This window comes from Canis aureus, chromosome 30 (assembly GCF_053574225.1).
Source record: "Canis aureus isolate CA01 chromosome 30, VMU_Caureus_v.1.0, whole genome shotgun sequence".
Taxonomy (NCBI): Eukaryota; Metazoa; Chordata; class Mammalia; order Carnivora; family Canidae; genus Canis; species Canis aureus.
In genome coordinates this window covers 9820820-9836184 of record NC_135640.1, presented here as the reverse complement: position 1 = coordinate 9836184, position 15365 = coordinate 9820820, and the positions used below count along the sequence as shown (strand labels likewise).

At 32.2% G+C, this 15365-nt stretch overlaps 1 long non-coding RNA gene across 9 annotated transcripts in view; it reads left to right on the top strand.

The window, feature by feature from the left end:
• Positions 1 to 15109, top strand: part of LOC144301722 (uncharacterized) — a 72043-nt gene extending 56934 nt beyond the window's left edge. For 4 of the 9 annotated variants that reach the window (XR_013368472.1, XR_013368473.1, XR_013368475.1 and 1 more), the window contains one exon: positions 87 to 454. This is a non-coding gene — a long non-coding RNA (uncharacterized LOC144301722). Of the gene's footprint in view, positions 1 to 86; positions 455 to 14850 lie in introns of those variants that run through there. The other 5 variants (XR_013368479.1, XR_013368477.1, XR_013368476.1 and 2 more) reach the window with 4 other exon arrangements.
• Positions 15110 to 15365: the final 256 nt, after the last annotated feature.

Below are 15365 nucleotides of genomic sequence, written 5' to 3'. Positions count from 1 at the left end.
TGACTTTATTTGGAAATAAGGTCTTCACAAATGTAATTAGTCAGAGGTAATAATGTATTGGAGTTTGTCTTAAATACAATTACCAGTGTCCTTAGAAAAGAGGAGAGGACACAGAGAAGAAGGCCATGTGAAGAATGAAGCAGAGATTGGAGTGATTTTCTACAAGCTAAGGAAGGCCATGAACTGTGAGGAGCCATCAGAAGCAATGAAAAGACAAAAGGACTCCTCTCTAGAAGACTTCAGAGACAACATGTCCTTTGTTGTCACCTTGATTTCAGGAATGGCTGAGAAGTATCTTAGACTTTTGTTGTGACGAACTGCTTTTTGCAAAGGACTTCCCACATACTCTAAGAACATACTACCTGAACCTTGTCTTCACTCTTCCTTATGGCTCTCATAAGACCTCTGTCCATACTTCTTTATTTTATTTGCCTCTATTAAAGCCTAGACCCTATTCTTCTTTATGGAAATGTTTCTCATTAATAAATAGTCTCTCTACTGCAAAAGCCTAAATAAAATCATTTAATTACCCAGTATATTTTTATTTCTCATAATCCTGTATAAGGCACATTTTGTTATAAAAGCATCAGAGTATAGAATCTGAATTTAATAAATAAAAACAGAGGAGAAAAAAAAAAAAACAGAGGAAGTTGCAAAATGATTTCCTGAACTCAGTAAGCAATTTATTTTTATTTCAAAGTGAAAAAGGCTCTGTACTTATCTCTCCATGAAACAAAATGATGTGATAAGGAAAAAAAAATCACTTGTATACACAACAGCTTGGCCCAGGTTGCTAATGTAGACTATTGGGAAGTTACCTGAATGCAACTGGGTAATATATAGCAGAGCCAAGAAAATGGGTTTGTAGTATCTTTTTACTTTCTTACAAAACACAGAAACATAACTATACAGTCACAAAAGCTCCAATGATTCATTAATAACAATAATAAATATTTATTTGATTTAAAGAAAAAATTATGCATCTTCCATATATTAAACGTTTTCTGAAGAAAGATATATTTTAAAACATCTTTAATTCTTGAATAGTTTCATGACTAGTAAGAGAAGAAAACGAAAGGAAAAATAAATACTTTCATGAATATTATGAGAGGTTTAAATAATGATTAAATAATTTTAGCAGAGACTTAGCAAGTGGGATAAAATGATAGAAACAATTACGATTTTACAATATACAGGTCGTGCCATTGCTTTTTTGAAATGCATATTTACAAAGAATTGTTTGGATCCTATAGAATAATTATAAATATTATTAAAATGATTACTTTAAAAGCAGTGTGTAATAATTATTCCTTTAAGTCTTTCATGTCTCATTTTGATGGTAAAGAATGACAGATAGGCAACTTCTACCTTTTTTTGGTCTCACATTTCGGGTTTCAAATATTGCCTCCAACTTCTCCAACCTTCAAGAAGAGAAAATTTCTTTTTTCTTTTTCTTTCTTTTCTTTCTTCTTTCTTTCTTTCTTTCTTTCTTTCTTTCTTTCTTTCTTTCTTTCTTTCTTTCTTTCTTTCTCTTTCTTTCTTTTCTTTCTTTTAGATTTTATTTATTTATTTGTGAGAGGCACACAGAGAGAGGCAGAGACATGGCAGAGGGAGAAGCAGGCTCCATGCAGGAAGCCTGATGTGGGACTTGATCCTGGAACCCCGAGATCACGACCTGAGCCAAAGGCAGATGCTCAACCGCTGAGCCACCCAGGTGCCCCTAAAATTTACCATTTTCAAAAATTCACACAGGATTGTAGTTCCACATAATTTCTATTGACTCTCATAGGAACTGTATTGGTCAGTTTCACAGTATGTGTAACCTTTCAGTAAGGTGAAGAAATCTCAGTATTATGGATAGCAGGAAGATTTTAAGACAATGCATATATGAGCAGCAATTTTTGCAATAGTAACAGCAATCTCCCAGTTACTCTATATGGATGTTTAAAGATAATGATCTTACTATATAGGCAAATACACTGCTTTTAAACCTCTAGCCACTCTAACTGAATAGTTATAAAAATAGGTTACTTGTTTATTAGGCAGAAGTCTAACAACCAAGCAAATTCTGCTTGACATTTCAAGTAAGCATTCTGTTGGATCCCTGCTCATGGTCCATTCTCTTTCCATTGAGGTGACACATTAGGATGGTAAAAGGTTTAAATCAAGTAGGTTGCTTGCTACCCTTGAATGCTAGCAAATATGAATTTAGGGGTAGCAAAATAAATGAGATTAGATTGGACTCACATCAACAAAACAATACAAAAATACACTGGGCATTTAGAAAGGTTGTTTACTTGGGTTACTAATTACCTAAGTTGAAGCTCAAGGTTTCCTAATGTTCTGTCTTGTATCAAGGAAATGCATGTTCTCTCCTTTGTCATACTCAAGGAGTATGCAAGCAGCACTTAGAAAACTTATATTGAAAAAGAGAGATGAAGGAAGACACAAGGTTACCTTTTGTATTATTATATCAAGCAAAATATTCAGCACTTAAACCAAGTGAGTTTCTAAATGCCAATTTGAAAACCATGAAAAGTCTTCAACAAATATATTACAATCAAGAAGAGTAGGCTAAATATTTTTTCACATCATTTACCAGTGATTGTTGTAAATGTACTTCCACCTTAATTAATAAAAGATGATTTCAAAATGAATAAATCACAAAGGATTTCCTTCCAGCACTTGGCCTAATGATGAATAAATGAAGACAAGAGAATTCTATTGAAACATGAAAACTTTTTTCTTCTTAAAGGTGAGCTAAAGTAGTTTTTAAAAATACACAAGGAAAATATGTTTCCCTGAAAAGAAAAATCTTCATTTACTATATTCGACATTAAAGCTAAGAGAAATCTGTGGAAATAAATTCTCTTTAAAGACTTTTTTATTTGTAGTCATTCAGATGAACTGATTGAGGACAAGAGTATTTTCCCCTATGGGTTTAAAAATATTAAAAATAAATGCAGTTAATACAACAAAGGAGTCAGCCAAGTGAAATAGTCAGTGTTATAGAATGGTGAGATAGCAATAATCACAACAAAGTTTTAAAACGGGAAGGAGGTAAAAATGCAATTTACTGTTGTGTTAAGTTTTATATACTTATTTAGGAGAATGTGTCAGCATATTTTAGGCACCCACATATATTTCGATGTTGAGACTAACTACAGTTAAAGGGAATGTTTTAGGAAAGAGAGATGTCCTTGCCACTTTATTAGTGTCCAGTACTATGATTGACTGAAGGTGGTGAAGAAAGCATTATACTTGGAATACTGAGGTCAAGCTTCAGTCATTAAACTCTTGGTGCTCTTGTGCATGCACATCCCAAAGCTTTCAATTCTTTTGTGGGAAATAAAGAAGACATTTAAACAGAAGATCTCCAAGGCATCTACTGGTGTTAATTTTTGCTTAAAAAAATCCTGTGGCATGATATCAAATAAAAAGAGAAACAAAGAAAGTTCTACAAATCATAAGAAACCCACACAACTTTGTATGGCATCATTTAGTTATAGGAGTTTTCGAATTTCAACAATTACAAGAAGATTGTCAAAATAAATTAAAGCAAAACAAAACACGTCTACTTCTTTAAACATAGAAAGAAGAAAACAGAGAGGAGCTAGCATGAAAGTGTTTTCATTCTATTTAGCTGAGATAGAGTTTCAAATAAAAATAAGGAAGTGATGGGTTGAGTTGACTTGAGAAGAACTGCTGATAAAAAGCTATCATCCAATGTATGATGAAATGTCACAAAGAAACACACAGGCTCAGTATCAAAGTCAGACAAACTCAAACTTTCTATATCATTTTTCAAAGAATAAGAGAACATAATAAATCAGAATACTGTAAACATTTTTCACTAGGCATGGATTGAAAAGCCTTTTAAAGGTTAATTAGCTACTTCATCTTTCCCTATTTCAATGACAACAGTTCCTCACAAAAATAAAAGATTTCAGGTATTCAATTTCAAGTCTTCACTTTGTGGTTCATTGTATTTAGAAAGTAATATACTTGAACAAAATTTTGAATTTGGTAGAACTTCTCAGCTAGCCAGCTCCGTGTGTGTAATTTGAATCATTCTACCTACATGTGAAAAATCCAAATTTTCACATAACTCTTCTGTACATGATACACTACAAGGGTTGCTTTTGGGATGAAAGTGCAAATAAAAAAAAAAATTCTTTGTTGTCTCTGTCTCTTTCCCAATCTGAAACATAATCTTAATATGTCTATTGCATTACTGACATAAATTATTGAAAACTGATAGACTTTAGCTGGGGTAGGCACTTTTCAATAGTTCCATCTTTTCAACAATACTTATGTCATATTTAACCTGCTGAAATCTTTCCTAACCAGAAATTGAATCAATCCACTTAATGAGACAAATATAGATTCAAGCTCGGAAAGGTCTATAACTTTTTAAAAATACATTTACAATCTGTAACTATAAGGAAAATAATATTTTAGCTTCTAATTTACACTCTGTCTAGTATAATTAATGAAACAACCTCTTCCAATAGAAGTCTTTGTTGAATTTTAGAATGTAATTTATTTCTAGTCACGTTAAGTTTTAAATGACACTGCATTGTAGAACTATGTAAGTAAATAAAATAAATAATAGCAGATAAAATTAATAGAAATATGAGAGGATTCAGTGGTTAGCATTTTGGCAACGTAACACAATTTTATTGAGACACAATTTTAAACCAATACAGAAGCTTGTTGTATATATTTCTGATCTGCAGGTGAATTTTATTGTAGTCTAGCAATGTAGATGGTTTCCTTGAATCAGAATGAGTCAATCTTTAATTTAACCCTGGACTACCATTTTGGGAAGCTTTTATGCAATTTCAATATGATTTTTTGCCCTTTTTGCCCTTCCCATTTTGGGAAGCTTTTATGCAATTTCAATATGATTTTTTGCCCTTCTCAAAAAACATTCTTTAAAATTCTAAATATAGAAACACTGGGAGATCATATGGAAGAATTTATCAAAGCACTTGCAAGAGACACAAAGTTTATTAAATTTCATTTCTTTTTGAGAATTGAAATTTCTGAACTAAATATTCTAAAGTAGGATAAATTAAAAAAATGTGCTACAGAATTCTTGGGGGCTTTTTAGCGGAAATACTGAAGCAACAGTAACATTTCTCTTCTATTTTCTTCTATTATTTATTTTCCAATTTTCTATTACCTTATCTTTCCTTAAAATACTTGTTTTTGCACCCAACTATTTCCATTATAAATATACATACAAATATATCCAAATTCACACACACACACACCCACTCACACACACCCACACACACAATTTCCCCTACAAATTAACTCATATGACCATCTTCTTGATTTCCTGCTTGCTTGGTTAGCTTCCTATTTTGCCTTAGTGGAAAATATTGCACCTTTTATTTTATTTTTTTTTAAGCAAAAGATATAGCAAGTACATGGTAAAGCTTCGGTTGAGGGAAAATGTGGTATCTTCCATAGCAGAATATACTCCACCAGAATGTAAGCTCTATGAAAGGCAGGAATTTGACTTTTACAGCACTTATGCTCATTTTACCATTTATACTAAAGGTGTTCAACATGTCTTCAGAATAAATTAATTGATATGTTGACTATTTTCCTATTTCCTGAAGCCTCCAGATTGTTTAAATGTATTAAAAGGAGCCATTGAATGTACTTACCCAAATAATTAGGGAATTTGGGCCAAATGTCAAGGGAGAATTATTTTTATTTTTCAATTCATAAAGTAATTAGTAGATTCACTTTGTAAGGCAATAAACAAATTATCATGTCTTAAGTGACAGACATTATTTAGAAGGTCTTTTCTCCAATGCTATCTTATTTTCTACTCATGAGGATAACAAATTTAACTCTTTGCTAGGAATCTTTGTCTTCATGAACTGCTTCATAAGTCTGAGAAATACTGCAGACCCTCCTCCTCATTCCATACCCCTTTAAAATAATGTGTAGATAAAATATGTTCATCTGTGGTCAAGGTCTGTAAACAGTAACTCTTCATTTTTTCCTTATGTTTAGGACTACTCTCTTCCCTTATTTATACCTAAGAGGTTTAATAACAATGTTTCTTTTATCATTTGAATACAAAAAGGTAAGCCTTCCCTATTCTCTGATTGAATTATTACAAAATAGCAAGCTTGTAAACATTTTCATAACACAGCTAAAATATACAGAAGATTTATATTCCCTTCCTCTATAACTTTTATATATCATGGTGACTGAATAGCCTAGACCATATTTTCCTCATAAGAGTCAGCAAGCTCCATATGTTCAGAGCTAAATAAAATATTGCCACATGGTAAATGGCCAAAGGTCCCTTAGGTCTGTTTTAACAGGATTCGCCAAATATCCTTGGCATATCTAGTGCTAATGCAGGTACTACTCAAGGTAATGTGTTTTGCCCTAGGTTTCCCAATTGCGGTTTTTTCTTTCCCTATCTGATGAAAAGTATAGCAAAATTCTAATTTTGGATTTTGGTTTTGCTCCAAAGAGACCATTTAATTGGATAATAGAAAACCGTTAGATTTAGGAACTTAAGATAATGATCTCATGCGGCAGGAAAATCTCATGATATAAGGAAGTAACATATTTAATCTCTTCCTGATCACTGATTAGGATGGCCATTAACAAACATTGCTTTGAATGTAATAATGTGTCATATAGCCTCTCTTAGAGCCAATAACATTCCCCTTTGTTGACATCTGGTGTTTTACATGCTATTTTGATGATTTACCGATTATATCTGGAGTATAGCACAAGACTCTGCTAGCACATTGTTTTGTATAAGCCTATTAAATAGCTGAAAGTGTTATATTGAGATATATGGACAGTTTATTGGGTTTGGGTATAAAAAAGCAAAAGGTTTGTGGATATCATAAACTGATTCTCAAATTTATGTGATGTGAAAATAGATCCAGAATAGCCAGAACAACACTGAAAGAGAACAAATTTGAAGGACTGACATGATTCAACTTCAAGACTTCTATAAAGTTATAATAATAAGGATAGTTTAGTAATTCCCCAAGAAAGGGCAAATAGGCTAATGGAATAAAACAGTCAACTGACCTTTGACAAAGGAGCAAAGGCAATAATGAAGCAAAGTCTCCTTAACAAACGGTACTGGAAAATGTGGACATCACATGCAATAAAGAGTCTAGACATAGACCTTATACCTTTCACAAAAATGGAAACTCATAAATGGATCACAAATCTAAATACAAAATTGTGAACCTCCTAGATAGCAACATAGAAAAAAAAATAGATGGCCTTGGGTATGGCAATGACTTTTTAGATACAATACATAAGGCACGATCCATAACAGAAATAATTGATAAGCTGGACTTCATTAAAATTAAAAATTTCTGCTCTGTGACAGGCACTTAAGAGAATGAGAAGATAAGCCACACTGGGAGAAAATATTTGAAAAAGACATTTCTGATAAAAGAATATTCTGCAAAATACACAAAGAACTCTTAATATTCATCAATAAGAAAACAACTTAATTTAAATGATGAGCAAAAGGGATGCTGGGTGGCTCAGCGGTTGAGGGTCTGCCTGCAGCTCAGGACATGATCCCAGGGTCCAGAATCAAGTCCTGCATCAGGCTCCCTGAGGGGTGCCTGCTTCTCCCTCTGCCTGTATCTCTCTCTGCCTCTCTCTCTGCATCTTTCATAAATAAATAAATAAAATCTTTTAAAAAAATAATGAGCCAAAGATGTGAACAGGGACCTTACCAAAGAAGATATATAGATGATAAGCAAGCATAGAAAAGGATGCTCCACACCATATATCATTAGGAAAATGTAAATTTGAACAAGATACCATTAACATCTATAGGAATGTCCGTAATTAGGAACAGTAACAATACCAAATGCTGATGAGAATGGTACAACAGAAATTCCTATTCATCACTGGTGGGAATGCAAAATGGCACAGCCACTATGAAAGACAGTTTGCCATCAAAGGGTTTGATTAAAGGAAATTTCATTTGAAAAAAAAGAAGCAATATGCAGGGAAAATATTTAAAAGTCAGCTATTCTGCAAGACCCATTTCCATAGATCATCTATGAATAAGCCTCTTAAACCTGTTTTTGCTTTTTTTCAATGAAACGATCTATACTACTGACTTTCATATATGAATAAACTTTGGATGCACTGTTTTGTATTTTGAAAATGTTGATTTCTAAGTTATTCTATGAGCAGTTATATACTGCATATATTCAAATGTGTTTAATATAGCTTGAATATATTCATAGATCTATGGATTTTTAAGTGAACCACAAGAAGAGAAAAATATGTATATTTCAGATTTTGGGATTCTCAGGAAAGAGATTGGAAAATATCTTGATAGGTGATTACTGTGTGTAGAGATAGGCAATTCCCCCTGCTATGACTCCCATAAACAATGCTTCTACCATCTCATGAAGTTGGGCTATCTGTACCTACCAGGTAGGTACATATCTGAACAGGAATCAGAACACATGTCCAATAACATACTGAGGCAGTTATAAAATTTCAACCAGGCTGCACTTTATTTTTAAGATAACCACTGAAGCTTATAATTACCCATATGTATTTCCAATTTAATGAAAAGATTTCATATAAATTAAAAATATGTTTATAGACATTGTGAGTTATTGGAAAGGGACTGTCTATAATAAGTAGATCTAATTTTAAATTCTGGCATAATTTTAATTTGATGTATGATCTTGGGAAAATAACACTTCTTTGACCTCAGCTTTTATACAGATAAAAGAGAAAGTAAAAATTAGCCAACTGATTTATGTTAATTATGAAGGGAGATAATGTATTTTAATGACCTTAGGACAATCATGCTCAGTATACAATCATTTTCATTATTATACCTTTAAAATATTTTTCTCTAATATATACTTTTTCAGTATATATTACTTATATACTTCAAATATATATTATTTCTTTGTAGTATATCATTCAAGTTAGGAAGTCTATCTTAAAAATACTGATGTGTAATTATTAAGGCAATGATCATTCTAGGCTTTTTTTTTTTTTAAGATCTAATTTATTTATCCATAAGAGACGCACAGAAAGAGGCAGAGACACAGGCAGAGGGAGAAGCAGGCTCCCTGCAGGGAGCCCGATGTGGGACTGGATGCCTGGGCTCCGGGATCATGACCTGAGCCAAAGGCAGACACTCAACCGCTAAGTCACCCAGGCATCCCTCTATTTTTTTTTTTTTAATTTTTATTTCAGTTATCACCTACACATATTGGCATAAGGTTAGTTTCTGACAGTATTCCCCTACCTGCTTATTGCATTATCACCACATTTTCTATGGTACCTAACTAATTCTTTCAAATTGTATTTTTCCAAATTGCTAATGCTGACATATCTAATGAAGATCATATTCTATAGAAATTTCAATGACAAACATTGAAAAAGAGAGAAAGAACCTGAAAATAAATAACTCTTATACTCAGCATTGCCTTTTCCCTTATATATGATTTTGTCAAAGTTAACACCACTGTTCCATCTTTGAGGCACTTTTAAGTAGATAAGGATTAGGTGTCATGCCTGCTTATGGCTTGATGTGATAAGATTTTAATTCCAAAGACCATGTATATAATGATATATATTTATTCAAGTTTGTGTGTATATATAAACAATTTTGTACCTTCAATATTTTATCAGAAGAAGCTTCTTTGTTTTTGAAGCATATGATGTTAAACAGAATTTACCACCATTAAAGTTCAACTGGAAATATATTTAATATGTTACGCCAAATGCCCTTTATTTCTAACCTATTTAAATTCGCTAAAATAGAAGACTCAATATATTTTTCTACCTGAAGAGGAGAGAGGTTAGGTGACACAATGAATTAATGTTAAGGCTGTCTCTTTTCATCTCTGAAGATCTGAAGGTCACATTTACTTATATTGACTTACAAATGGGAAGTATAGTGGTTCCAGAAATCACCCATATACCACACAAATTACCAATCATGGAGATCTACACTCAGAAGCATTCCAAAACAACCAGGGAAAATGTCACAGATTAAAAACAAAACAAAACAAAAACCCACTAAGTCTTTACAAGTTTTTTGTAGGAGGCATGATGAGTTCTAACTGTATTTCTTAATGCCCTCCATAATGTTATATAGTGATAAGGCTTAGTAATCCTTTTTCCATTTACTCTTTTCTTTTTAATTTATTGAGAAAACTAAGAAATAAAAAAACCCAAGTAAGCTAGTCAAGGTCAAGGTCACAGAGTAAATTAGAGCAAGACTCAGAGGGAGTCCTTAGGTGCACTGAATCTCTTTGTCAAAGTCAGTGAAATCACTGCAATACACTGAAATTATTTGCTTTGTTGATTTCTCTATCACCTCATGTCACTCTTCTGAGCGAACATGTAAACTTTTAATGTTTTAATGCTTACTTTTAATTAAGGTTTAATGTTTATTTTTTCTTTGTTGTGATTTATTTAAATTACTGCTGTATTTTCAAGTCCATTTATATAGTAAAATGTTCATAGAATATATAACCATGACTATTATCAAAACAAGCAAAAAAGGGATATCTTAAGTAGTTTCAGGTACATAGCTTTAGCTTTAGCTTATCGTGTATCATAAGCCTGGAGGTTATTTTGTTTTTCTTTGAACCCTGAAAAATATATTTCCTACATTTCCTAGTTTCTCTTCTTTGTGGCTCAGAGAATCGTAAGGTGGCTCTGGTCAAGCAACCTGGCTTAGAATATGGTCTGTTGGGTGCCTGGGTGGCTCAGTGATTGAGCATCTGCCTTCCGCTCAGGTCATGATACCAGGGTCCTAGGATGGAGTCCTGCACTGGGCTCCCTGCATGGAGCCTGCTTCTCCCTTTGCCTATGTCTCTGCCTTTATGTCTCTCATGAATAAATAAAAAAATAATTTTTAAAAGAATATTATTTCTTTATAGAGCTGTCTCAAGTATACAGAGGATTGGGAATAATCTCTTCTAAACATAGACTTTTGAGACTGGCCTAGGAAGTTGAGTGGTAAACTAGAGAAGGTGATGCTGAATCTTCAAACAGATGCTCATGACGCCAAATGTTCATACACCACAGCCAATGACATCTCATCCCTGTCTAAACCCATACAACTACCACCATGAGATTAAACAGAGAGCTCTATTCCTTCCACACATTTTTTTTTCTAGTGGGATATTTGCTTTGTAATACACTTATTTTTTTCTTTAATGTGCTATCTTTTGTTCAATCAAGTAGATGGGACAGTGAAACTTATCTTGTATCCATTCAATTTCAAACTTCACGTGTGTTTCTGCTGTTTAATCACTTCACTTCAAATGGGAAATTGTTCGAAGTATGTAAGGCTATCATTTTTAATGGTGCTCATTTTATTTATAAGAAAAATTTGTGTTCACTCGTCTAAAAAGTTACTGTACAACAATGGTAATTACAAAAATATTCATGAGAAGAGGATATGGTACTTGAAAATATATATTCAATATTCACATATCCATATGATTTTATATTTATAAATGGGAAATAACTATTTTTCATAGTACAAAACAACCTGAATAAAGCTATTCCCTATATTCTTAATATGAATGAATGAGTGATCCTGAATGATCTTTTTTTTTCCCACTATAAAGGGTATAACTACAAGTTAAGCTGATGTGGAAGGAGGTAGATGATGATGATGGTGAATGATGATAAATAAGAAGATCGATCTATCTATCTATCTATCTATCTATCTATCTATCTATCATCTATCTATCTTTTTGACCACAATTTTAACACCTCTATATTTCCCACACTTTGTCTTGTCCCATTAATAGAGTCTCTCTCTAGTCTACATTTTTAAGTGTCAATCTCTTCAAAAATTTTTACTTCATGCCTACTTTGTCTTACTTATTATTTTCTCTGTCACATTTATCAGCTATAAACATAATTTTCTAAAGACCAACAGATAATTCTCTAAGAGATACCCACACCTTCAGTTATTTACTCTTCTATCACTAGTTATTTTCTCAAACTAGACACATTGTATAACCCCACATCTTCAAAGCATGCTTTTACTTCCAGTCTGTTTCTGAACGTTTTTATTGGTTTGTTTTTACTCTTTTTCCCTTTATATATATTCAGAAATATTGTTTAAATTACATATAAAAATGCAAATTTTAACATTCTTAGTGTATTCTGCCCTGAAATAAGATTATATTAAACCGATATCTTAAAAATGTAAATCCAATAATTTCCCCAACCCATATCCTAACAATATATTTATACCTATAAAACTCAAAGACATTGCAAACATTCATAGGAAACAAGATGCATTTATTTCTAGCATGGCTAAAACAAATTCTTTTAAAACCAGAGCCAGATATATTGTACTGTGATTCTTCCACTTACAAAATTGAGAGGGTGCAAAAACTCTAAATTTCTAAATTATTTTTCATCCAAATTACATTCAGTATTTATTTGAACTGTGTTGCTACCCACCAAAGTGATTTGTTTTCACTGAAATGAAAATAAGAAACTTAACACAGAGAAATACATTTATTTGATCTTTTTCTTAGGTTCATAGCCAACATTGTAATTGTTCTTTAGTTCTTTTTTTCAATGTTTTCCTAGTATTACTAGGAAATAAAAAGATAATATTTTGACATTATATACGTCTTCATTTGTGATCTTTTGTTCAGTTACGCTATAGGCTATCACAGTCACGTTTTTCTGACTTTTAGACTTTACATCTCAGATTTATTTAGCATACTTTTCCCTCTGTTCACAAATATTGGTCCCATGAGATTTGATGAAATATGCATAATTTCTAATGTCTAGCAAGTTGTTTGACTTTTAAGTACATTTGTATCATAAAACTACTTTGCCTAAACTTTATATTATTACATCTGATGATGCTGAAAAATGTAAAGTTGATTACAAACTTTTCAGACAATTTCAGATGATCTGCCATTTTTAAAGTGGGTAAATTAATTTGTTTGCCCGTTTGCTTCCTTTTTTCTTAGAGAAAATTTAGTTGTTTATTCAAATATATTTATATTTACATTTTATTGAATTATTTATTCACTGAACCTGTCTGTAGGAGTAAGTTGTTTTTTTTTTTCCTTTCTTGCCAAATTAGAAATTAGAGCTATCCCTTTTAAAAATTCCTTTCTGAATCTTCTAAAACTCTTTGCTTATGGTTTAAAAGGATCATTACTAGCTTTATAAGGACTCCATTTTTTTAGGTTTTGTTTCTCTAAAATACTCATAATTAGGTGTATATAATTAAGTCTTTCATTAAAATTGTCTTAATTGCTTTTGTTTCAATAAAAATGACAAACAAATACTTGGAGGCTGTTTAATGCCTTAATTATTCCCCATGAGTTAAATTACACAGTAAGGACCAGATTCATAAAATATTTTATGCACCATTTCCTTCAGGACTTTAAACATTTTCCTCAAACTAGAGATTTCTGAGCAAAATACAAATAATTCTGATTTATAATAATAGAATTTACTTTTCCCTTATATATTTCACTATATGCTATGTACAACTTCAGAGGAACAATTCACTGATAATGAAATATGCAGTGGCCTAACAAATTACTACGAATTTTTTTCTTCTAAATTATAGAATGTTGCAGACAATGACAAGATAGGCTTAGACACAAGCATCAATAGGCATGTCATTTGGTATAAATTGTGTCACAATTAGATTAAAAGAACATCTGGGCAGCCCGGATGGCTCAGCGGTTTAGCGCCACCTTCAGCCCAGGGTGTGATCCTGGAGACGGGGGATCGAATTTCATGTCAGGCTCCTTGGATGGAGCCTGCTTCTCCCTCTGCCTGTGTCTCTGCCTCTCTTTGTGTCTCTCATGAATAAATAAATAAAATCTTAAAAAAACAAAACAAAACAAAAAACCTCTAGATTAAAAGAACATCTGAGGATGCCATAGCAGAACTACATTGTCATCATGCAGGTTAGATTTCATAAGCATTTACTCAAGTAGGGAGGTTCAGAAATGCTGAAATGAAGGACAGTACCCTTTGCTTTTGAATTCCATTTGTACTGAATTATCGGCTATTACTAACTGATTCGTTTTCTCTTCTCGTGTTTTTCACATCCTCCTCATCAAAAATTACTAGTTTTCTATATTATTGTCACTGAGCTTTGCAAGATGACTGGCTAACATAAGTAAGGTTTCTAAATTATCTTTTCCAGTTAGCTTGTTTCCATTTTAAGAAGACTCTTCAATGTTTCATGTCAAAATTGGGACTGTTTTTGAGAATTTCTTGTAGGCTGGTAGAACTAGTAATCTATTTAATAAAGTGGAATTATTAAAGTAGTTAACAAATAATAAAACAAGAATTTCCATGAGCATGCCTCCTCCATTCTTTGCCCCTCCCATTTTATTTTCTTTACTTCCTACCCTTACCTAAAAATCATTATTTATGCCAGCTCTACTGGAATGTAAATTTACATACAACAGGAATTTTTGTTGTTCACTATTTTAGCCCCAACAACTACCTTAGTACCTGACATAGTAGAAATTTAATACTTTTGTATGACAAATAAATGCTTCCTAGGCACAAGACCATAGGGCTCAGACGTTTAGGTGCTCAAGAAGAATGTTATTTTCATACAGTTCATACAAATGTGTTTCTTCTAGTTCTACATTTTAAATCTTGTTTTATATGTTTATAAAGTTGTGTTACTATATTTACCATCTAAGTACTTCTCTTCCTCCAAATACATTCAAATGTTAACTTTCTAAGTCAAATATCACTCTATGAATTTGTATTTGCAGTGTCATTTAATGAACCAACTAAAAATGCTCATTTCTCCTCTTTCTCTAGGTTTAAAGAAACCTTTGTTTTTCTTCTATGCAACATTGGGGTTTAAAATTCTGGTGACAAATGTAGGAGATTTAGAGCCAGAAAAACTTGTGTTTGAGTCTGAGCTTTATCCCCTGCTTCCTGTATTATATTGGGAGTCTGTTTACCATCCCAAGAGCCTTAGTTACATCTTCTGTAAACTGGAAATCATAATCCTGTTCAAGCCACATCACAGAATCAAGAGGATGAATAAACTTTGAAATTGCTTTATAAACATTAGAGATTTATGCTTTTGTTTTTTTTTCTATCAAACCAAGTTCTAAAACATTTCTTTGAAATATTATTATGTAAGAAATCTTCAATTCTTGCATCCAATTCAACTATATTTGTAAATGGGATAGTTGGAATATTAAACTTAATACAATCAAGGACTCTAATTCTGTACAAACATTTCTGCTAATGTCTTTAGTATCATTTCATAAAATTTTGCCAAGTGCAGTTTGGGACTATCAAAGAAGGTATGGATTTCTCTGGAA